Source organism: Macaca thibetana, chromosome 19 (genome assembly GCF_024542745.1).
Source record: "Macaca thibetana thibetana isolate TM-01 chromosome 19, ASM2454274v1, whole genome shotgun sequence".
Taxonomy (NCBI): domain Eukaryota; kingdom Metazoa; phylum Chordata; class Mammalia; order Primates; family Cercopithecidae; genus Macaca; species Macaca thibetana.
In genome coordinates, this window is record NC_065596.1 from 10,815,723 (window position 1) to 10,841,242 (window position 25,520).

Consider the following 25,520-nt stretch of genomic DNA (forward strand, 5'->3'; position numbering starts at 1 on the left):
TCAGGAGTTCGAGACCAGCCTGACCAACATGGTGAAACCCTGTCTCTACTAAAAATACAAAAATTAGCCGGCCGTGGTGACTCACACCTGTAATCCCAGCTACTGGGGAGGCTGAGGCATGAGAATTGCTTGAATCCAGGAGGTGGAGGTTGCAGTGAGCTGAGATCGTACCATTGCACTCCAGCCTGGGTGACAAGAGTGAGACTCTGTCTCAAAACAAATAAATAAATAAGTAAATAAATAAATAAATAAAAGGACTGACAATAAATACTAAGTGTGGGTGAAGCTGTGGAGTGACGGGAAGGAAGGCTCATACATTACTGATAGGAGTGCAAATTAGTACAGCCACTTTGGAAAACTGGAAGGATCCACTGAAGCTAAATATACATTTATCTTACAATCTAGCAATTCTACAGCTAGGTGTATGTCAATAGAAATGGGTGGTTATATGCACCAAAACACGTGGAGAAGAATGTTTATGGCAGCCTTTTTAGCCAAAACTTGAAACTCAAATATCTATCAATAGTAGGATAATAATTTTTTTTGGAAACGGGGTCTCACTCTGTTCCCCAGGCTGGAGTGCAGTGGCACGAACATGGCTCACTGCAGCCTCAACCTCCTGGGCTCAAGCAATCCTCCTGCCTCAGCCTCCCGAGTAGCCGGGACCACAGGCATGTGCCACCACACCCGGCTTTTAGGTGCATTTTCTTTTTCTTTTATTTATTTATTTATTTATTTATTTTTGAGACAGAGTTTCACTCTTGTTGCCCAGGCTGGAGTGCAATGGCACAATCTCGGCTCACTGCAACCTCTGCCCCCTGGGTTCAAGCAAATCTCCTGCCTCAGCCTCCCAAGTAGCTGGGATTACAGGCATGCACCACCACACCTGACTAATTTTGTATTTTTAGTAGAGACAGGGTTTCTACATGTTGGTCATGTTGGTCAGGCTGGTCTCAAACTCCCAACCTCAGGTGATCCCCCCACCTCGGCCTCCCAAAGTGCTGGGATTACAGACATGAGCCACTGTGCCCGGCCCTGTAGGTGCATTTTTGTATGAGATTTTATTTCTTTTGCTGGTGTTGGTTCTGGGTGCAGGTGATGAATGACACTCTTGCACGTGAATGTTGAGTGGTGTGTGGATAATGACTCAGGAATACGGGCACATGCCACCATGCCAGGCTAATTGCTTTAATTTTTTTTTTTTTTTTTTTTTTTTTGAGACGGAGTCTCGCTCTGTCGCCCAGGCTGGATTGCAGTGGCCAGATCTCAGCTCACTGCAAGCTCCGCCTCCCGGGTTCACGCCATTCTCCTGCCTCAGCCTCCCGAGTAGCTGGGACTACAGGCGCCCGCCACCTCGCCCGGCTAGTTTTTTGTAGTTTTAGTAGAGACGGGGTTTCACTGTGTTCACCAGGATGGTCTCGATCTCCTGACCTCGTGATCCACCCGTCTGGCCTCCCAAAGTGCTGGGATTACAGGCTTGAGCCACCGCGCCCGGCCTAATTTTTTTTTTTTTTTTTTGAGTCAGTCTTGCTCTGTCACTCAGACTAGAGTGCAGTGGCACAATCTCGATTCTTCTGCCTCAGCCTCCGGAATAGCTGAGACTATAGATGCACACTACCATGCCGGCTAATTTTTGTATTTTTAGTAGAGACAGGGTTTCCCCATGTTGATCAGGCTGGTCTGGAATTCCTGGCCTCAAGTGACCCGCCTGCCTCAGCCTCCCAAGTGCTGGGATTACAGGCATGGGCCGCCCGGCCTTAATTTTTTTTTTTTTTTTTTTTCAGAGATGGGGTCTTCCTGTGTTGCCTAGGCTTGTCTCAAATTCCTGGCCTCAAGTGATCTTCCTGCCTTGGCCTCCCAAAATGCTGGGATTACAGTTGTTACTATAATAATGCCATGTAACAAACCACCCGAAACTCAGAGGCTTGCTTACTCACAATAAGCCTTTATTCTTATGCTCATGGGTCTAAAGGTCCAGTTTGGCTTAGCCGATCCTCCATTCAAGACTTGGATAAACGACTCTGCTTCAGGCTGTTGGATTGGTTGGGTTCTGTTGGTGCCAAGTCCAAGGCTGCGTTTACTCTGCTCCACATTTGATAATACTCAGGATAAGGGTAAGCAATTCCCTGGGGCATGCTCTTCTCCTGGCAGAATACTTGATCGAAAGAGCTCAGCTAAGTCCTGCGGGCACGTTTACATCTGTTGTTCACATCTGCTGACATCCCATATGCCAGAGGAAGTCACATGACCAAGCCCAGTATCAGTGTGGTGAGGAAATATACTTTACCCACAGTGAGAGGGCACAGTCACATGCAGAGTGCAGAGGTACTGCATTTCTGAAAATGCAATCCGGCCAGGCTGGTGGCTCACACCTGTAATCTCAGCACTTTGGGAGGCCAAGGCAGGTGGGGATCACTTGAGGTTAGGAGTTCAAGACCAGCCTGGCCAACATGGTGAAACTCCGTCTCTACTAAAAATACAAAAATTAGCCAGGAATGGTGGCGGGCGCCTGTAATCCCAGCTATCCAGGAGGCTGAGGCAGGAGAATCGCTTAAATTCGGGAGGCAGAGGTTACAGTGAGCTGAGAGAGTGCCACTGCACTCCAGCCTGGGCGACAGAGCAAGACTCTGTCTGTGTCTCATAAATACATAAATAAAAATGCAATCCTATCCACCATAGCTCTCATGGTGGTTACGGGAGAGGGGAGATCCTGTGGGTGGCAGAACTGACAGATGGAGAGAGAGTGTGACTCCTAATATTATCTTTGGTCAGCCCTGGATCTAGCCATGTTTGAAGCCAGATTTATCTTTGGACATCCCAGAGTCACCAATAAGCTCCCCTGGCACTTTCCTTTTTTTTTTTTTTTTTTTTGAGACAGGGTCTTGTTCTGCAGCCCAGGCTGGAGTGCAGTGGCTTGATCATAGCCCGCTGTAACTTTGAACTCCTGGGCTCCAGCAATCCTCTTGCCTTGAATAGTTAGGACTACGGGCACATGCCACCATGCCAGGCTAATTGTTTTAATTTTTTTTTTTTTTTTTTTGTCACCCAGGCTGGAGTGCAGTGGCACAATCTCAACTCACTGCAACCTCTGCTTCTTAGACTCAAGCGATTCTTCTGCCTCAGCCTCCGGAGTAGCTGAGGCTACAGGTGCGCACTACCATGCCGACTAATTTTTGTATTTTTAGTAGAGACAGGGTTTCCCCATGTTGGCCAGGCTGGTCTCGAATTCCTGGCCTCAAGTGGTCTGCCTGCCTCAGCCTCCCAAGTGCTCAGATTACAGGCATGGGCCACCGCGCCCGGCCTTAATTTTTTTTTGTTTTGCAGAGACCGGGTCTTCCTGTGTTGCCTAGGGTTGTCTCAAACTCCTGGCCTCAAGTGATCTTCCTGCCTTGGCCTCCCAAACTGCTGGGATTACAGGCATGAACCACTGGAACCAGCCTTTGGTTTACTTTTAGAATGTGATGATTTTTCAGGCTAAAGTTGGGTTTGCAACAAGGATACATTTCCCAAGTGTTTTGGGTGCTGAAATGGTTTTTTTTGCTGTTGATTATAATATCCCTCCAGGCTGAGGGTGCTTCTGTCTTATTGTAGTCGATGTTTCCTGTTGAAACAGCACAGAATGACATGTTGCCTTTCCCAAGCAGGCTCATTGAATGTTATTTTGGGTTACAGAGCCAGAGTAAGAAAAGACAGAGGGTGACACAGCTGTCACAAGGTCTCCAGAAAGTGGCATCATATTTCACAATTTCATGGTAACTGCTCCTTGGAAGTGTGACACCTGCCTAGGAGAAATTCAAAGCTCGAAAGAGAATTTGCCTATTAAGAAAACTGAATATATGAATCCAACTGATTTCCAGAAGGGAACAGTACAGAAAGGGCAAAACACTTTTAGGAAGCTATTATTGGTTGTCATTTAGATATCTGAGACTAGAACTTGGGAATCTGGACAGTTTCTTTTTCTTCTGAGACAGAGTCTTGCTCTGTCACCCAGGCTGGAGTGCAATGGCACGATCTTGGCTCACTGCAACTGCTGCCTCCCCGGTTCAAGCAGTACTCCTGCGTTAGCCTCCCGAGTAGCTGGGACTACAGGCGTGCACCACCACGCCCAGCTAATTTTTGAATTTTTAGTAGAGATGGGGTTTCGCCATGTTGGTCAGACTGGTCTCAAACTCCTGACCTCAGGTGATCCACCCACCTTGGTCTCCCAAAGTGCTGGAATTACAGGCGTGAGCTACCATGCCCAGCCAGTTTCTTTCTTTCTCTTTATTTTTTGTTTTGAGGTAGGGTCTCACTCTCTTAGCTAGGCTGGAGTGCAGTGGTACAATCATGGCTCACTGTAGCCTCGACTTCTTGGGCTCAAGTGATCCTCCCACCTCAGCCTCCTAAGTAGCTGAGATTACAGGAGTGCACCATCGTGTACAGCTAATTAAAAAAAAATTTGTTGAGATGGGGTCTCACTATGTTGCTCAGGGTTGGACAGTCAGTTTCTAACTCTTAGGGGAGACAAGGGAGTGGAGTGATTTAAATCCTTGCTCCTCAAATCCATGGCCCAATAGCATCAGCCTCAGCTGGGAGCTTTCCAGAAATGGAGAATTTCAGCCTCTGTCTAGGACCTACTGAATCAGAAACTTCTCCATGGGCTTGAAACTTGGCTTCCAATTCTGTCTGCATTCTTTGTTGGTTTGGGGATGGGGGTGGGGGGTGAAATATTTAACTTCCTCTGAGTCTCAGTTACCTTATTTGTGAAACGGGAATAATAATAGTAACCAGCCCACTGGATTGTTGTGAAGATTAAATGAACTAGTCTACTGTGTTAGGGCAAAGGTTAAGAAGCTATAACAAGCCCGGGCACAGTGGCTCAGGCCTGTAATTCCAGCACTTTGGGAGGCTGAGGCGGGTGGATCACCTGAGGTCAGGAGTTCGAGGCCAGCCTGGCCAACATGGTGAAACCTTGTCTCTACTAAAAATACAACAACTAGCTGAGTATGGTGGTGCAGGCCTGTAATCTCAGCTACTTGGGGGGCTGAGGCAGGAGAATCGCTTGAGCCCGGGAGGCAGAGGTTGCAGTGAGCTGAGATCGCACCACGGCACTCCAGCATGGGCAACAGAGCGAGACTCTGTCTCAAAAACAAACAAACAAACAAACAAACAAAACCAAGCAAACAAACAAGCAAAAAAAAAAAAAAAAAAAAAAAACTCAAAAAGGACTCCCAGATACAGTGGCTTATGGAGGACAGATGATTACCTCTCTTTCACACAATATTTGGCCATGAGCAGTCCAGGTTGGCAGGGAGGAGCTGTTTTACACACAGTCATTTGGGGATCCTGCTTCCTCTCATCTTGTTGCTAGGTCGTTACTTAGGGCATTGTCCTCATCTAACAGATTGATGCTGGGTCTCAGGCACATCTATGTCCCAGTACTTGGGCAAGCAACTCATCACTTTGGCTCACATTTCATTGGCAATAAGAAAGGAGACAGGCAGGACTCATCTCTGGACCAGATTAAAGGCACCAAAAGCACCTCTTTGTTGCCCATCACCATAAGACACTTCCACCAGCACCATGAGAGTTTACCATCGCCATGGCAACACCCCAAACTACCGCCGCTTGCCATGGCAACACCCAAAGTTACCGTCCATTTCCTAGCTATTTCTGAATAATCTGGCTCTTAACTAGCATGTATTAAAAGTGGGTATATGTATGACCACAAATCATTACTACTCTTGGTGCAATGCCTATGGGAAGCAGGAGTAGTCACAGAGCTGCAACACTGCTGCTACCTCAGTAAAGCTGCTTTCTCCAACCACCGGCTCAATCTTGAATTCCTTCTTGAGCAAAGCCAAGAACCTGCCCTGCATCAGCAAGACCTTACTCATCTGGTTACACCCAGCCCCAAGAGAGGCTGGGAGACGTAGTTTCCAACCAGGCATCCCTGTGCCTGAAATCGTCCTATAAACTTTATAAAATTAATCAGGGAGAAAGGGAGGGGGAGAAGTGAAAATAAGCCAAGCTTGTAGCACATTCAGTGTTAACCATTAAGTCACCTTGCTCTCTGGCCTGCTTCCTTATAGCTGTTTGCTTCCTATTGCATCAGAATCATGTAGACCCTGTTACAAGATTATAGTTTCCCTTAACTGCTCTATAGATGTCATCCTAAGCATTGTGAGGCATTAAATTTTCTATTTGAGATGTTTTTTTCAGACCCTGCATATTGGTGAAACTACTATCTCTTATTTTTTTGAGATGGAGTTTTGCTCTTGTTGCCCTGGTTGGAGTGCAATGGCGTGATCTCAGCTCATCACAGCCTCCGCCTCCCGGGTTCAAGCGATTCTCCTGCCTCAGCCTCCTGAGTAGCTGGGACTACAGGTACGCACCACCACACCTGGCTAATTTTGTATTTTTAGTAGAGATGGGGTTTCTCCATGTTGGTCAGGCTGGTCTCGAACTCCTGACCTCAGGTGATCCGCATGCCTTGGCCTCCCAAAGTGCTGGGATTACAGGTGTGAGCCACCGTGCCTGGCCAGTGAAACTACTGATGTCAACTGGTCTGAAGGACCCCACAAAGAGCTGACTTACCAAAGAATGGAGTTTCCATATCTTGATGATTTCATCCTCCTTACCCCAACCAATCAGACTCCATTTTCCAGTCCTTGCCCTCCATGATCCTCTTAAAACCCCAGCTCAGAACTCCTTGGGGAGACAGATTTGGGGATTCCTCCTTTCTCCTCACTCAGCTGCCCTGTGATCATTAAACTCTTTTCTCTGCTGCAAACCCTGTTGTCTTGGTGGATTCGTATGTTACTGCACAGCAGGCATACAAACCTGGTGGGTCTGTAACATGCCCACTCTATGAGTCTCCACTGCTCCTGTGTCAGGTACTTCTCACAGGGGCTGGCTCTGTGAATTTCAGCTTCTATGATGCATCATTTTTATCGTGATATTTCTCAGCCCAGAGGCACTTTCCACCTCTTATCCTGCGACACAGCTTGTGGACAGGTGTGATATATCACTGCATCTGCTATTTGGCTAAAGTGATTATCCAGTTCTTTCTAATTACCTGGTCAGGAGGGGAATGGATATCAACGCAGTCAAGACTGGGATTTAGCAGCAGTGGTGTATTTAGATACTTCCCATGTGTGGAAGGCTGATTAGCTCCATTTGCTAAGTAAGTAGCAGCTGCTATTAGTCTTTAATGACCTTAATTCCCAAAGTAGCTTGGTGGCAAAAAAAAAAAAAAAGAAAAAAAAAGAAAAAAATCTTAGATTTTTTTTCCTGCCAAGATTCCCAGGAGACAAATGTTTGCTCTCAGCATCTGTATATTAGGGAAAGGAAAGCAATATTCTTTGGCTCCCAAAGATTTCTAGCCAAAGGAGTTAGTAATAGAGACCATATTTGGCAGAAAGATTGGATCCTGAGATTGAAATTGCTCTGACTTCATCCTAAGGGCAAATAGATTATGTTCTCAAAGCAGTTACTTTTAGAGATAACTAGAGAGAATTTTTTTTTCTCTATTTGGTAAATGGTTTGCCTTCCTTGAACTAAACTAGAAACCAGTCGCTTTGCTAGCTTTCTTTTTCATAGTCCTAGAAATGTTCTTTGCATTTCCTCAAATAATTACTTTATAGGTGAATGCAAAGTCACTTTTTTTTTTTTTTTTTTTTTTTTTTAAGAGATGAGGTCTTGTCCATTGCCTAGGCTGGAGTGCAGTGACATGATCATAACTCACTGCAGCATCCAACTCCTACACTAAAGTGATCCTCCTGCCTCAGCCTACTGAGTAGCTAGGACTAACAGGTGCAAGTCACCATGCCCAGCTAATTTTTAAGATTATTTTTAGAGATGGGGTCTTGCTAAGTTGCCCAGGATGGTTTTAAACTCCTGGCCTCAAGTGATCCTCCCACCTCAGCCTCCTGAACAGCTGGGATTACAGGTGCAAGCCACTGCACTGACCAAAATCACTGTTTGAAAATGAATTTTCTTAAGGCTTTGACTAAAGAGTTTTAACATTCTAGTTGTACCACTTACTAGACATATGTCACATTATTTAGTCTATGTCTTTTTCTCATTTACAAAATGGGATTAATAATAGTAACTACCTCAGAGAGTTGAGGATTAAAGGAGTTGATACAAATGCTTAGAATAGTGCCCGGTACATTGTACATAAGTGGTAGCTATTATTACTATTTCTTAAAAATAATTGTGAGTTAACTGTAGCATCCTCTTTTTGATCTCCTGTCCCTTCATGGCAGACATTGTCATCTGTCCCAGAAATCCCTCTCCACTTCCTACTTTTGGGAATAGAACTCCCTTGAGTATCAGCAGGGCCCATGGTTGCCCAGTTAGAGACTACATTTCCCAGCTTCTCTTGCAGCTATATAAGGCCATGTGAACAAGGTCCCAGCAATAGAGTATGAGTGGAAAAACAATGTAACTTCTGTGTTGCTTCCTTAAAAAGAAATGCTTGCTGTCTACTTTTTCTCTTTACCCATTTCATGATGACTCGAATAAGGACACTGTGGTGAGCCAGATTGGCATACAGATGAAGACATATCCTGGAGATAATGGATCAGTGAGGTAGAAAGAACTGAGTTTCTGGGTGACTTTGTGCAGTGGAGCCCCCTGCTTGTGTCAGACCATCTGCCTCCTTCTGGATTCTTAGGTGAGAGAGATTATTACACTTGTTTCTTATTTCAGCCATTGTTTTTCTGAATCTCTTTGTTTAGTTTTTATTTTTTTTATTTATTTATTTTTTGAGACAGGGTCTGGCTCTGTTCCCCAGGCTGAAGTGCAGTGGTGCAGTCACGGCCCATTGTAGCGTCCACCTCTTGGGCTCAAGTGATCCTCCCACCTCAGCCTTCTGAGTAGCTGGAACTACAGGAATGCACCACTGCACCCAGCTTCTTCAATATCTTGACATCTTTGTTTCAGAATCTCATTTATATGCTAATACATTCACTTACTATCTGGGCAATAGAGTGTATCTGAGACAAATGGATTCAGTGCTTAACCTGAGCCAAAGTTTGTAAACAAAATTTAGAATTTATTGGTCAGTTAGTCGACCCTAAAAGCAAAAAAGTCCAGTCCCAATTAGACTGAATACAAATGGGGTCACATTAACATTAATGCCTGAATTTCAATAACTCATTATTTTCCACATGGAGGACCTCAGCATCTCCTCTCTACAAGCTTCTTACACTAGGTTGCAGGATTCTCGGGGGGATATTTCATTTGTGTCCAGGAAAAACTTTGCTCATAACAGATTTGCTGCTCTTAAAGTCCCAGTGGCAAGACTGGGCACGGTGACTTACGCCTGTAATCCCAGCACACTGGGAGGCCGAGGCGGGCAGATCACTTGAGGTCAGGAGTTGGAGATCAGCCCGGCCAACATGGTGAAACCCTGTCTCTACTAAAAATACAAAAATTAGCCAGGCGTGATTGCAGGTGCCTGTAATCCCAGTTACTCGGGAGGCTGAGTGGGGAGAATCACTTGAACCTGTGAGGCAGAGGCTGCAGTGAGCTGAGATCGTGCCATTGTAGTCCAGCCTGGGTGACAAAGCAAGACTGCATCTCAAAAAACAAACAAACAAACAAACAAACAAAACCCAAAAAACCAAAAATTAACCCAGCATGGTGGCAGGCACCTGTAATCCCACTACTGGGGAGGCTGAGGCAGGAGAATCGCTTGAACCTGGGAGGTGGAGATTGCAGTGAGCCGAGATTATGCCACTGCACTCCAGCCTGGGTGACACAGTGAGATCCTGTCTCAAAAAATAAATACATAAAAAAAAAAAAGTCCAAATGGCAGTCTCCTTGCTATCGTCTCTGCTTCTAGTGCTTTCCATGAGTGACCTGCTTTTTTGGATGCCAGAGCCCAGTGGTCCTCACTGGTGACCTTCCTCATCCCTCATGGCACCAAAGCTGTCAAGGGTCTTGAAGGGAGAATGGCTTTTGTTCCAATTATGTCAAGGTATCATTCCAATGCCTTCCATCTTCCACTATTACTGATGGAAAGTCAGCTGGGTTGAAATGGCCAGGCTTTGTAGATGATGTAAACTTTCTTCCTGGCTGCTGTTAAGATCTTCTCTCTATCTTTGGTGTTTCGTTTCACCAAGATGGGCCTAGGCATATATTTCTTTTTATTTATCCTGGTTGGATCTTCAATCTGTTCATCTTCAGTTGTGGACTTCAGTTTGTCATCAATTTTAGAAAATTTGCAGGTCTTATCTCTTTAAATCTTGTCTCGCCTCTATTTTCTCTATTTGATCCTTTGGGATGTTTGATTAGGTGCATCTTGAATTTAATTTTTTTTTTTTTTTTTTGATAGAGTCTCGCTCTGTTACCCAGGCTGGAGCGCAGCGGCATGCTCTAGGCTCACTGCAATCTCTGCCTCCTGGGTTTAAGTGATTCTCCTGCTTCAGCCTCCTTAGTAGCTGAGATTATGGGCATGTGCCACCATGCCCAGTTAATTTTTGTATTTTTAGTAGAGACAGGGGTTTTGCCATGTTGGCCAGGCTGGTCTCTAACTCCTGGCCTCATGTGATCTACCCACCTCGGCCTGCTTTCCAGAGTGCTGGCATTACAGGTGTGAGCCACCATACCCAGCCAAATTTAATACTCTTATCCTTCATCTCTCTTACTGTTTCATATTTTATTTTATTTTTTATTTTTATTTACTTATTTTTTTTTTTGAGACAGGGTCTCACCCTGTTACCCAGGCTGGAGTGCAGTGGTGCGATCTTGGCCCACTGCAGACTTGACCTCCTGGGCTCAAGCAATCCTCCTGCCTCAGCCTCCTGTGTAGCTGAGACCATAGGTGCATGAACCATGCCCAACCTTTTTTTTTTTTTCTTTTTAGTTTTTTGTAGAAATGAGGTCTTACTTTTTTGCCCAGGCTGGTCTCAAACTCCTGGGCTCAAGCAATCCTCCTGCCTCAGCCTCCCAAAGTGCTGAGATTATAGGCGTGGGCCACTGTGCCCAGCCTGTTTCATATTTTATATCTCTTGTCTCTTTGTGTTACATTCGAGGTTATTTCTTCAGCTACATCTTTGAGTTCATTCATTTCCTCTTGGGTTGTGTTTAAGCTGATTTTTGTCAGTCGAGTTTTTATTTCAGTGACTATATTTTTCATTTGTATAAGTTATATTGAAAAGCATCTATTTGTTCCCCAAAGTGTCTTGTTGTTTGATCACTTTTTTTTTTTATTTTTTTAAATTTTTTATTTTTTTTTGAAACGCATCTAGGTTTTACAGTGGCTGGATCTCCCAAAGTGTCTTGCCATTCTCCTTGTTTGATCACTTTTATGACTGCAGGATGGTCTCGATTCCATCGGCCTTCTTTCTTTCTTTTATTTCTTTCTTTTTTCTTTCTTTCCTTTTTTTTTCTTTTTTATTTTTTGAGACAGAGTCTTGCTCTGTTGCCCAGGCTGAAGTGCAGTGGCATGATCTCGGCTCACTGCAACCTCTGCCTCCAGGTTCAAGCAATTCTCCTGCCTCAGCTTCCTGAGTAGCTGGGATTACAGGCGTGCACCACCACACCTGGCTAATGTTTGTAATTTTAGTAGGGACAGGGTTTCATCATGTTGGCCAGGCTGGTCTCGAACTCCTGACCTCAGGTGACCCACCTGCTGGGATTACAGGCATGAGCCGCCACACCCAGCCACCTTTCATTTCTCCAGTCATTTCTCCTGTGGCTACTCTTCATCTGTATCTGACAATCCCAGTATCTGCAGACAACGGAAGAGGATTTACATCTCCTTTTGATTATTTCTTCTGTCTTTCAGTCAAAGCAGCTTCTCATATGTTTGGTGACTTTTAAGTTATGAGCTAATCTAGCATTGTGCCTGTGGTATCAGATTCCTGTGTTTGAATTCTTTCTCTGCCACCCACTATTAGCGTGGATTTTACTTTTCTGTATCTTGGATTCCTCATCCGTGAAATAGCGTAACGAGGGACATTACCATTAGTTGGCTACGTCATAAGGGTGTTTGAGGGTTTCAAGAATAAATATCTGAAAAACGGTCCAGAACAGTGCCTGACGCATCGTTAGCTCTCAATAATGGCGAGCCCTTGTCAACATCCAGTAAGCATTTGTTGAATGAATGACAAATAGGTGAATGCAGTCTCAGTTTTCTCACCTTTAAGAAAGGAGACAAATTGGCCAGGTGCAGTAGCCCACGCCTGTAACCCCAGCACTTTGGGAGGCCAAGACGGGAAGATCACAAGGTCAGGAGTTCGAGACCAGCCTCGCCAACATAGTAAAACCCCGTCTGTACTAAAAATACAAAAATTAGCCAGGCGTGGTGGCACATGCCTGTAATCCCAGCTACTCAGGAGGCTGAGGCAAGAGAATCGTTTGAACCCAGGAGGCGTAGGTTGCAGTGAGTTGAGATCATGCTACTGTACTCCAGCCTGGGTGACAGAGCCAGACCCTGTCTCAAAAAAAAAAAAAAAAAAAAAAAAAGAAGCCAAATTAAAAATTATCTATATAGTCTTTTAAAGTCTTAAATTCATTGATTTCCATACTTAATGTGTCCTGCAGCTAACATTTCTAAAAGCATATTGGGGACATAAAATGTGACATGACATTTTGGCTGGGTGTGGTGGTTCATGCCAGTAATCCCGGCACTTGGGAGGCTGAGGCTGGAGGATTGCTTGAGCCCAGGAGTTTAAGACCAACCTGGGCAAGACAGTGAGACCCCATCTCTACAGAAAATTTAAAAATTAGCTTGGCATGGTGGTGCATGCCTGTAACCTCAGCTATTTGGGATGCTGAAGTGGGAGGGATCCTGGGAGTTTGAGGTGGCAGTGAGCTATGATCACACCACTGCACTCCAGCCTGGGTAACAGATCGAGACCTTGCCTCTAAGGAAAAAAAATGTGACATTTTATTAACAAAATTTGTTAATAACATTCAGAAGGACTATAGGACAATATACTTCATTAAAAAGCATAGACCATGACCTAGATAGAACTTGGTAAATTTTACCTCTGAACCACAGTTTCTTATCTGTAGAATGTAGTAATGACAATGCCCACTGCACCACAGTATGTGAGGATTAAATCCACTATTACAAAGAAAATGCTCAGTACAATGCCTGGTACACAGTAAGCATTCAATAAATGTTATTTGAAATAATGAAAATTGAGGCTGGGCCTGGTGGCTCATGCCTATAATCCCAGCACTTTGGGAGGCCAAGGTGGACGAATCACGAAGTCAGGAGTTCGAGACCAGCCTGGCCAACATGGTGAAACCCCATCTCTACTACAGATACAAAAAATTAGCCGGGTGTGGTGGCGCACGCCTGTAATCCCAGCTACTCGGGAGGCTGAGGCAGGAGAATCACTTGAACCCAGGAGGCGGAGGTTGTAGTAGCCAAGATCCCACCACTGCACTCCAGCCTGGGCAACAGAGCGAAACTCTGTCTCAAAACAAAACAAAACAAAAACAAAAAAAGAAAGAATGAAAATTGAATGACTTGTTTGGAAATGCAATGGAAGTAGATAGGACAGAGGAGCTGAGATTCTATGAACTGTAAGAGGAATGGAATGGTCGGGGGTGGGATTAAGAATTCTTCCAGTTGGGTGCAATGGCTCACGCCTGTAATCCCAGCACTTTGGGAGGCCGAGGCAGGTGAATCACCTAAGGTCAGCAGTTGGAGACCAGCCTGGCCAACTTATTAAAAATACAAAAAATTAGGCGGGCGTGGTGGTGGATGCCTGTAATCTCAGCCACTCAGGAGGCTGAGGGCAGGAGAATATTTGAACCCGGAAGGCGGAGGTTGCGGTGATCCGAGATCGCGCCATTGCACTCTGGCCTGGGCAACAAGAGCGAAACTGTCTCAAAAAAAGAAAAAAAAGTTCTTCCAAGTCCCTGAAATAAAACTCTGCTCCATCAGAAATCTTCCCCATCTCAGCACTTTGGGAGGCAGAGGCAGGTGGATCACCTGAAGTCAGGAGTTCGAGACCACCCTGGTCAACATGGTAAAACCCTGTCTCTGCTAAAAATGGAAAAATTAACCGGGCGTGGTGGTGGCTGCCTGTAATCCCAGCTACTTGGGAGGCTGAGACAGGAGAATCACTTGAATCCGGGAGGTGCAGGTTGCAGTGAGCCGAGATTGTGCCACCGCACTCCAGCCTGTGCCACAGAGCAAGACTCTGTTTCAAAAAGAAAAAAAAAAAAAGAAAGAAATCTTCCCCATCTTAGTTGTGGATAAACTAATATGCAGTTTTTGAGTTTATCAAAGTTGCTTTTGTTTTGGAAGTTAATGTTATAAATGTGAGTGGTCTGTTTTCTGGGGAAGCCAGAGTCCCTCACCTGGTACAAACGGTCCATGTTAGCAAGTCAGCTCCTGGAAGTCACTCAGGTTTCCAGTCTCCTGTTCTCAATTTATGCTTCTTTAAGGCAATTGTTTTCAATGTAGCTACATTTTGGAATCATTCTGGAAGCCGTAAAAAAACACTGATACCTGGGCCCCACCTTCAGAGATTTTGATTTATTTTGTCTGGGGTAGGGCCTGGACATGGTTTTTATCTTTTTTCTTTTCTTTTTTTAAAAAAAGTTCCCAGGAGATTCTAATGTGTAGCCATGTTTACAATCCCCTGTCGTGTGGCATTGCTTTGTCTGCCTGGTCAATGCTGGATCCCCACTAAGTCTCAATTCCAGCCAATAGGAAGGAGGAAGAGCCTATGAAGAAAGTGCTTATGATGTCCTAAGACTCAGACCAGGAAGTGGAACATGTTACTTCTTCTCACACCCCATTGGTGAGAATTCAGTCATGTGACTCCATATGACTGCAGAGAAGGCTGGGAAATGTCAATCTGGGCAGCCATGTTCCCGGTCACCATTCTATTACTTTGAAAGAAGAAAATGGACTTAGGACGAGGGATGTGGCTCGGACATCTAGGAGATCTGAAGTGGTGAGAACAAGAGTGGATCTAGCCGTGAATACCACTGGGCAATGTGTTCATTTCCAAGGACTGCTGTAACTAAGTAGCACAAACTGGGTGCTTAAAACAACAAAATATATCACCTCACACTTCTGGAGGCTAGAAGTCTGACATCAAGGTGTTGTAGGGCTACATTCTCTAAAACCTGTAGGGGAGATAGCTTCTTTGCCACTTCCTGGCTTCTGGTGGTTTGCCACCAGCTCACCTTGGCATTCCTTGGCTTTCAGCTGCAGCACGTGGATCTCTGCCTTGTTACACGGTGTTCCTCCCTTGTGTCTCTATGTCTCTTCTCTTTTTCTTTTTTCTGAGACAGAGTCTCGTGCTATCACCCAAGCTGGAGTGTAGTGATGTGATCTCAGCTTACTGCAACTTCTGCCTCCCTAGTTCAAGCGATTCTCCTGCTTCAGCCCCTAGTAGATGGGACTATAGGTGCATGCCACCGAGCCCAGCTAATGTTTTTATTTTAGTAGAGACGGGGTTTCACCATGTTGGCCAGGCTGGTCTTAAACTCCTGACCTCAGGTGATCCACCCTCCTCGGCCTCCCAAAGTGCTGGGATTACAGGCGTGAGCCACTGCACCCAGCCTCCTTTTCTTAAAAGGACGTTAGTTATATTGGATTAAGGGCCTGCCATACTCTGATATAACCTCATCTTAACTAATTCCATCTGTAATAACCCTAATCAGGTCATATTCTGAGGTACTAGGGGTTAAGAGTGAAACATACCTTTTTGGGGGATGCAGTTCAACTCATGGCAGACAATAATCAAGCATCACAATTTTGAGGAACCCCTCCATGAGGCCATTGTGAGGAGGCAATGACTTGGCAATTTATTGCACCCTTCTGTCTCCCACGTCTAGGTACCATCCAAGCCCCAGGGAAATAAGATGCAGCACCAAGATACCAAGGAAAAGGGTAAAAGCACTCCGAGTTGACCTGAGATGAACTTTTCACCACCCTTGAAGAATGAGGACTTGAACTAGTGATCACTTTCAGTTCTTGAAAAATAAGGTGGCCAGGCGAGGTGGCTCACGCCTGTACTCCCAGCACTTTGGGAGACCGAGGTGGGTGGATCATGAGGTCAGGAGTTTGAGACCAGCCTGGCCAACATGGTGAAACCCCGTCTCTAGTAAAAATACAAAAAAAAATTAGCTGGGCATGGTGGCAGGCATCTGTAATCCCAGTTGCTCGGGAGGCTGAGGCAGGAGAATCGCTTGAACCCGGGAGGCGGAGGTTGCAGTGAGCCGAGATTGCACCACTGCGCTCCAGCCTGGGCCACAGTACGAGGCTCTCAAAAAAAAAAAAAAAAAAAAAAAAAAAAAAAAAAAAAAAAAAAAAAAAAACCCACACAAAACAAAAATAAGATTCCATCTCTTAAGTCTCTAAATTGGCAACTGAAATTGATATCTGCAACATCTTCAATGATCCAATGGAAGGAAGTCCAAACTCCTTGACCAGGGTTGCACAAATTATGGCCCACGGGCCACCTTTGGCTGGCTGCCTGTTTTGGTTATTAAAGATGTTTTGGAACACTGCCATGCCCACTTGCGTATGTATTGCCTCTGGCTATTTTTGTACGGCAGCATCAGGGTTGAGTTATTGTCACAGAGACAGTAGAGCCTGCAAAACCAAAAAGATTTATTATCTGGTCCATTTTAGAAGAAATTTGCCAACCTTTGTCCTAGATCAAATTTTCAAGACTGTCCACAATTTAAGACCTTTTTTTTTTTTTTGAGATGGAGTCTTGCTCTTGTTGTCCAGGCTGGAGTGCAATGGCACGATCTCGGCTCACTGCAACCTCCGCCTCCCAGGTTCAAGCAATTCTCCTGCCTCAGCCTCCTGAGTAGCTGGGATTGCAGGTACATACCACCACATTCGGCTAATTTTTTATATTTTTAGTAGAAATGGGGTTTCACCATGTTGGCCAGGCTGGTCTCAAACTCCTGGCCTCGTGATCCACCTGCCTCGGCCTCCCAAAGTGCCAGACATGAACCATCGCCCCCGGCCTCAGATTAGTTTTTAAAACATATACTCTGCCATTCTACCACATAAACTTTCCAAGGTACTAAAACCAGTGTATGCCAAATTCTCTAAGTTATCTGCTCTAAATTTTTTCCCACAGCCCAATTAGGAGGGAATTAAGGTTTCATCCCCATTCCCACTTTCCAGCAGAAAAACAAGTAGTTGATAAAAATGGAATGTCATCCTAAAAGCCTTCTAAAAGTTGAGGAATTGTGGGTACATCTGCTTAAGCAATAGGAGTACAGATGATTTCTATTTCTGCTCGATGCATACATGACTTAAAGTCTATTTATTGAACAATTATAGGCCAAAAATACTGCTGATGAAAATGAGTATTATTAAACACTGTAGAATTTGCCACACAACCCACAACAAATTAAATTGCTAATAACAAGCTAAACAGTGATTTATCATTAGCTAGGCAAAAAGAACAGCGGTTGAAAACCGTGGCCAATTCAAGATAACACAAAGACAAAATGTTCCTCCAGGAAATTATGGAAATTTATACTATCAGTGTACACTTGTGTGCAATGCTGTGAGGTATTGTGTGTCTGCCAGGCTTCTAGGTGGAATACCAAAATAGAGTGCTCAATAAATTACAGTAACTTTCTATTCTTAATATATGAACACTATGTTTCAGTAAGCTTAATGACTTGCTTAGCGTAGGTGGCCTGGGTATCAGCTGCATTTGCGGGTGCAGCATCCATGCCTCTTTCTTCTGATTTTCCCTGGGGGAGCTATGGTTCCATTTGCATCTCTGTGCTTGGAAAGGGGCCAGCTTTAGAATGGGGTACGTAGGGCCGGGCGCGGTGGCTCACGCCTGAATCCCAGCACTTTGGAAGGCTGAGGTGGGCAGATCACCTGAGGTCGGGAGTTCGAGGCCAGCCTGGGCAACGTGGTGAAACCCTGTCTCTACCAAAAATACAAAAATTAGCTGGGCGTGGGCTGGGTGCAGTGGCTCAAGCCTGTAATCCCAGCACTTGAGGCCGAGGCAGGCGGATCATGATGTCAATAGATCGATACCATCCTGGCCAACATGGTGAAACCCCATCTCTACTAAAAATACAAAAATTAGCTAGGTGTGGTGGTGCGTGCCTGTAGTCCCAGCTACTCGGGAGGCTGAGGTGGGAGAATCGCTTGAACCCGGGAGGTGAATGTTGCAGTAAGCTGAGGTTGCACCACTGCACTTCAACCTGGGCAACAGAGGTCTCAAAAAAAAAACCAAAAAAACCCACCAACAACCAAAAAACTAGTCGGGCGTGATGGCATGTACCTGTAATCCCTCAGGAGGCTGAGGCAGGAGAATCTCTTGAACCCAGGAGGCAGAGGCTGCAGTGAGCTGAGATCACGCCATTGTACACCAGCCTGGGCAACAGAGGAAGACTCCGTCGCAAAAAAAAAAAAAAAGAAAGAAAATGGAGCACATGACCCAGACTGGCCAATCTCATCCCTCTGCTCATAGTTCAATCATAAGCACATATCTCAAGACAAGCCAATGAGACGCCATCCCAGGACTTCTGTTAGAATTGCTAACCTTGGAGAATGGCATTGACAGTTGATGAAGCTGACACAAAGAAGACCGGGGTTGGGCGGAGTGTTTTATGCCTGTAATCCCAACACTTTGGGAAGCCAAGGCGGGAGGATCGCCTGAGGCCAGGAGTTCGAGATTAGTGGGCAATGTAGTGAGACTGTGTCTCTCCAAAAAATAAAATATTGGCCGGGCACAGTGGTTCATGCCTGTAATCCCAGCACTTTGGGAGACTGAGGTGGGTGGATCATTTGAGGTCAGGAGTTTGAGACCAGCCTAATCAACATGGTGAAACCCTGTCTCCCTAAAAATATTAAAAAAATTAGCTAGGCATGGTGGCACATGCCTGTAGTCTTAGCTACTTGGGAGCCTGAGGCAGGACAATCACTTGAACCTGGGAGGCGGAGGTTGCAGTGAGCCAAGATTGTGCCACTGCACTCCAGCCTGGGTGACAGAGTGAGACTGTCTGAAAAATTAAAAAATAGGCCGGGCGTGATGGCTGCTACCTGTAATCCCAGCACTTTTTGAGGCCGAGGTGGGTGGATCACCTGAGGTCAGGAGTTCAAGACCAGCCTGGCCAACATGGTGAAACCCCCGTCTCTACTAAAAATATACAAAAATTAGCTGGGTATGATGGTGCGCACCTGTAATTCCAGCTACTCGGGAGGCTGAGGCTGGAGAATTGCTTGCATCCGGGAGGCGGAGGTTGCAGTCAGCCGAGATCACACCACTGCATTCCAGCCTGGGCAATGACAGAGCGAGACTGTCTCACAATAAGTAAATAAATAAGTAAATAAAAAATTAAGCCAGGCATGGTGGCACACACCTGTGGTCCCAGCTACTTGGGAGGCTGAAGTAGGAGGATCACTTGAGCCCAGGAAACCGAGGTTGCAGTGAACCATGATTGTGCCACTGCACTCCAGCCTCGGTGACAGAGTGAGACCCTGTCTCTAATAAATATATAAATGAAAGAGACAGGTTCTAGATTCCTGAGACTGTTCAGGGACCTGGATCCAGCTGAGCCTGAAGCCAATGTGTGAGAGTCTCTTTCAAGAACTAAAGCAGGGGAGGGTGTGCTGGCTCACGCCTGCAATCCAGCACTTTGGGAGGCCAAGGCAGGCTGAATCACTTGAATCCAGGAGTTTGAGACCAGCCTGGGTAATATAGTGAGACCTTGTCTCTACAAATTAAAAAAAAAAAAAAAATTAGTGGGGCGTGGTGGTGTCACCTATAGTCCCAGCTACTTGGGAGACTGAGATGGGAGGATGGCTTGAACCTGGGAGGCAGAGGTTGCCACTGAACTCCAGCCTGGGTGATAGAGCAAGACTCCATCTCAAAAAAAAAAAAAAAAAAAAAAAAAGGTAGGCCTTGAACAGTGTCTCCCTCTGTTTCCCAGGCTGGAGTGCAGTGGTGTGATCTGGCTCACAGCAGCCTCAACCTCCCAGACTCAAGCGATCCTCACATCTCAGCCTCCTGAGTAGCTGGGATTACCATGCCTGCTAAGTTTTGTATTTTTATTGAGACAGAGATTTCACCACGTTGGCCAGGGTGGTCTCAAACTCCTGACCTCAAATGATCCACCCGCCTCGGTCTCCCAAAGTGCTGGGATTACAGGCATGAACCACCGTGCCCGGCCAGCTGGAATTTTTCTAAAGAAACTTCGCTTCACAAGGATGTAGAGAGAAAGCAAACAAGGCAGTAAAGACAATGCAATCCACAGAAAAAAGGAAAACTCGCAAAATGAAAGTTCTCATCCCCAGGTTTTACTAAAGGCTGCTGTCAAGACTTGTTGGTGCCTCCTGACGTGAGTGTGATTCCTGTCCTTAGCATTCATCGATCTCAGATGCTAGGCGCCTGGTGGTGGGAATCCCGCATGCTGTGCGTCTTCCCACGAGGGCTTTTGGGTTTCATTTGAAGGTGGAGGGAGATGTTATTTTGTACTTGTATCCTGTAGGCTATGGAGAAAAGTGACGGTTGGTTTGGATGCTTGTGCTGGCGCATTTTTTTTTTTTTTTTTTTTTTTGAGAAAGAGTCTTACTCTGTCACCCAGGCTGGAGTGCAATGGCACCATCTCAGCTCGCTGCAACCTCCGCCTCCTGGGTTCAAGTGATTCTCCTGACTCAGCCTCCCGAGTAGCCCAGCAGCATTTTTGAACGAGTTTGGAGACGACATAGAGATGAAGAGAAAGCTGCTTTTTTTTTTTTGAGACGGAGTCTCACTCAGTCACCCAGGATGGAGTGCAGTGGCACAATCTTGGCTCACTGCAAGCTCCACCTCCCAGGTTCCTGCCATTCTCCTGCCTCAGCCTCCCAAGTAGCTGGTACTACAGGCGCCCACCACCACGCCCGGCTAATTTTTTGCATTTTTAGTAGAGACGGGGTTTCACCGTGTTAGTCAGGATGGTCTCAATCTCCTGACCTCGTGATCCGCCCGCCTCGGCCTCCCAAAGTACTGGTATTACAGGCGTGAGCCACCGCGCCCGGCCGAGAAAGCTGCTTTCTTAAGACTTTGAGAGACTAAAGGCCCAGGGCACATTGCTTTGGGGCTCAGATGGCATAGGGTAAGACTACATTGGGGAGACACACCAAGCACCTCCTGCTGCGTAACTAAACTGGCGGAAGGAAACCCTCCTGCAGTCATGGCCAGCCCTACAAGATGTAAAGTTTCTCGAATGATCTTGCCCCCCAGGCATCGTGGTGGTGCGCACCTATAATCCCAGCTACTCAGGAGGCTGAAGCACGAGAATTCGCTTGAACCCAGGAGGCGGAGGTTGCCGTGAGCCGAGATCGCGCCACTGCACTCCAGCCTGGATGACGGAGTGAGACTCAGTCTCAAAAAAAAAAAAAAAAAAAAAAAAAAAAAAAGGCAACTCAACAAAACGCATGAAATAACAGATAACAGAAGCAGTTTTATTACTCACAAATCCCAGAGAGAGGAGGACAGAGTGCCTTGCAGGGCGATCGGAAGAGGGGAGCCATTTGGGACACGCCAGATCAACCAGAAGATGGGGAAGTGTGAGGCGGGGGGACCTGGAGGCCAAGGCCCTTATTGGGGTTCAGGGCATTACCCAAGAACGTTTCCCCTGGGGAGTTCTAATTTTTGTGTTTAGAGGAAGCAGCACAAATTCTGTGGGGTCACACTGTGGCTGAGAGGTGGTCACTGCCACCTGTACACCAGGGGTTCCCAATCCAGTACCAGTGGCCTGTTGGAAACTGGGCCACACAGCAGGAGGTGAGGGGCAGGCGAATGAGCGAAGCTTCATCTGTATTTATAGCTGCTCCCCATTGCTTACATTACCGCCTGAGCTCCGCCTCCTGTCAGATCAGCGGCAGCATTAGATTCTCATAGGAGCACGAATCCTATTGTGAACTTCACATGCGAGGGATCTAGGATGTGTGCTCCTTATGAGAATCTTTTTTTGTTTGTTTGTTTCTTCATTTTTTGAGATGGAGTCTCGCTCTGTTGCCCAGGCTGGAGTGCAATGACTCGATCTTGGCACACTACAACCTCTGCCTCCTGGGTTCAAGCAATTCTCCTGCCTCAGCCTCCCAAGTAGCTGAAATTATAGGCACCTGCCACCACGCCTGGCTAATTTTTTGTATTTTCAGTAGAGACAGGGTTTTGCCATGTTGGCCAGGGTGGTCTTGAACTCCTGACCCCCCAGGTGGTCCACCTGCCTCAGCCTCCCAAAGTGCTGGGACTACAGGCGTGAGCCACTGGGCCCAGCCAGGAGCCCTGGTTTAGAACGAAGGGGTAGAAAATGCCTGTCTTCAAAGAAGCAATTTTTTTTATCCCAAGCTTCCCTTCCTCGGCTAGTCAATCCTTATGATTTCCTGCTTGTCAATCACATACCTGGAATTGCCAATGTCCAGATACCTTATCAACTCAGGAAATCCTCACATAAAGCCTCCTTGCCCCATGAGTGAGAAATGTGGTTTCCATGGCAGCGAGGTTAAAGTTCTCTCCAACTTTATTTCACTTTGTTTGGAGTTTAGTTCCGTAGGACAAGAAAAAAAAAAAAAAAAAAAAAAAAAAGGCCGGGCGTGGCGGCTCAAGCCTGTAATCCCAGCACTTTGGGAGGCCGAGGCGGGTGGATCACGAGGTCAGGAGATCGAGACCATCCTGACTAACACGGTGAAACCCCGTCTCTACTAAAAATACAAAAAATTAGCCAGGCGTGGTGGCGGGTGCCTGTAGTCCCAGCTACTCAGGAGGCTGAGGCAGGAGAATGGTGTGAACCCGGGAGGCGGAGCTTGCAGTGAGCCGAGATCGTGCCACTGCACTCCAGCCTGGGTGACAGAGCGAGACCCATCTCAAAAAAAAAAATTAGCCAGGCATGGTAGCATGCACCTGTAATCCCAGCTACTTGGGGGGCTGAAGTGGGATGATTTCTTGAGCCCAGGAGGTGGGGGTTGCAGTGAGCCAAGAGTGCGCCATCGCACTCCAGCCTGGGTGACAGAGCAAGACCCTGTCTCTGAAACAACAACAACAACAACAACAACAACAACAAAACCAAAAAAACCCCAAACTATCTATTTACCGCAATGGGTGATTTTATTTGTCTGTGTCTTCAAGTTGTTCCTTGTTTTGAGATGGAGTCTCGTTCTGTTGCCCAGGTTGGAGTGCAATGACCCGATCTCGGCTCACTGCAACCTCTGCCTCCTGGGTTCAAGCGATTCTCCCACCTCACCCTCCTGAGTAGCTGGGACTACAGGTGTGTGCCACCACACTGGGCTAATATTTGTATTTTTAGTAGACACAGGGTTTCACTGTTGGCCAGACTGGTCTTGAACTCCTGACCTCATGTGTTCCACCTGCCTCGGCCTCCTGAAGTGCTGGGATTACAGGTGTGAGCCACCAAGCCCTGCCCATCTTCAAGTTTTTAACCAATGGTATGTGTTACTTCTATAATGAAATAAATATTGTTAAAAATGAAAGATTTTCCCAGGATTCTCTTTTACTTTGTTCGTGTATTCTTTATGGCTGTGTCCTTGTAGGGGATGTGCACTTGGAAAGACCCTACGATTGAATGGGAGACAACCTTCCCAGCTATGACCAACTGGCTTCCTAAATGGACACCAGATGTTTGAATTGTGGGCCTTTTGTTGTTTTTGTTTTTTGAGACACAGTCACACTCTTTTGCCCAGGCTGCAGTACAGTGGCGCCATCTTGGCTCACTGCAACCTCTGCTTCCCAGGTTCAAGCGATCCTCCTACCTCAGCCTCCTGAGTAGCTAGGATAACAGGCATGTGCCACCACACCTGGCTAATTTTTGTATTTTTAATGCAGACGGGGTTTCACCATGTTGGCAGGGCTGGTCTCGAACTCCAGACCTTAGGTGATCCACCCGCCTCGGCCTCCCAAAGTGCTGGGATTACAGGTGTGAGCCACTGTGCCTGGCTGAATTAAGGGCCTTTTAGAGGAAACATGTGTTTCTGTGCGGATCACAGGTTTCTAAACCAGGCACTTTTGCTCTTTAATTTCTTAACATGTGTGATGCCAAAATTCTGTGGTGATCTGCCGCTGGAAAGATACCTAACTCTATGATTCTCAGTGATGCCCTGTGGGTGCCGTGGGACCTCTCCAGGCAGGAAAGACTACTAGGCACTAGAATTAGGAGACAACTGTCCTGATGGAGTTAGGAGGGAGTTCAGGGCATCAGGACGGAGTCTATTAATAACTTTCCGAATGGCTAACACAATGCTGAAATTACCCAGGAAACATTAAGAAAGCAATATGTTTAGAGCAAAGGGCTCTACAGAGGTAGTTGTTAGAGATGCTTGAATTTTTTTTTTTTTTTTTGCTGTATTTATTTATTTTATTATTATTTTTTTTTGAGATGGAGTCTCACTCTGTTGCCTAGGCTGGAGTGCAGTGGCGCGATCTCGGCTCACTGCAACCTCTGTCTCCCAGGTTCAAGCGATTCTCCCACCTCAGCCTCCCGAGTAGCTGAGATTACAGGCACCCGCCACCATGCTGGCTAATTTTTATATTTTTGTAGAGATGGGGTTTCACTCTGTTGGCCAGGCTGGTCTCCAACTCCCGACCTTAGGTGATCCGCCTGCCTCGGCCTCCCAAAGTGCTGGGATTACAGGCACCCGGCCTTTTTTGCCCAATTAAAAAAATTTTTAATTTTGTTTATTATTGTGTTAGAGACAGGGTCTTGCTCTTTCATCCAGGTTGGATGCAGTGGTGCGATCACAGCTCACTGCAGCCTCAAACCCCTGGTCTCAAGGGATCCTCCCGCCACAGCTTCCCGAGTAGCTGAGACTACAAACACAAGCCACCATGCCTGGGTAATTTTTGTTTTTAAATTAATTTATAAAGATAGTGTCTCACTATGTTGCCCAGGCTGGTCTTCAGCTCCTGGCCTCATCCTCCTGAGTAGCCTGAGACTACAGGTACAAGCCACCATGCCCAGCCTACCTATTTAGGAAAAAAAAAAAAAAACAAAAAACAAACAAAACAAAAACCAAAACAAAAAACCAAACCAAAACAAAACAAAACTATGGTAAAAATACACATAAATCAAATTTACCACCCTCAGCATTTTAAAGTGGACAGTGCAGTGGCATTAAGTACATTCTCATTGTTGTGCAATCATCAACGCCATCTGTCTCCAGAGCTTTTTCTTGTAAAACTGAAACAACTCACCAGGCACGGTGGCTCATGCCTGTAATCCAAGCACTTTGGGAGGCTGAGGCGAGTGGATCACCTGAGGTCAGGAGTTCGAGACCAGCCTGGCCAACATGGTGAAACCCTGTCTCTACTGAAAATACAAAAATTAGCTGGGCGTGGTGGTGGGCGCCTGTAGTCCCAGCTACTCAGGAGGCTGAGGCAGGAGAATTGCTTGAACCCGGGAGGTGGAGGTTGCAGTGAGCTGTGATTGTGACACTGCACTCCAGCCTGGCGACAGAGAGAGACTCCATCTCAAAAAGAAAAAAAAGAAAAAAAGGAGAAAAAGAAAAAAAAGAAAAAAAAGAAAAAAAAAAAACCAAACAACAAACTGAAACAACTCATTTCTTC

The 25,520-nt window shown here is 46.1% G+C and overlaps 2 protein-coding genes across 42 annotated transcripts in view; both read right to left on the reverse strand.

Annotated features, from left to right (window-relative positions):
* Positions 1 to 25,520, reverse strand: part of C19H19orf53 (chromosome 19 C19orf53 homolog) — a 542,027-nt gene that overhangs the window by 89,469 nt on the left and 427,038 nt on the right. Inside the window, exon 1 of one of the 41 annotated variants that reach the window (XM_050770961.1) lies at positions 19,086 to 19,089. The exons of the other annotated variants lie outside the window; for them this stretch is intronic. The gene's annotated coding sequence lies outside the window, so the exon portion shown is untranslated. Of the gene's footprint in view, positions 1 to 19,085; positions 19,090 to 25,520 lie in introns of those variants that run through there. 41 annotated transcript variants of the gene reach the window in all.
* YJU2B (YJU2 splicing factor homolog B) overlaps positions 1 to 25,520 on the reverse strand; it is a 595,535-nt gene that overhangs the window by 73,785 nt on the left and 496,230 nt on the right. The window lies entirely within an intron of this gene.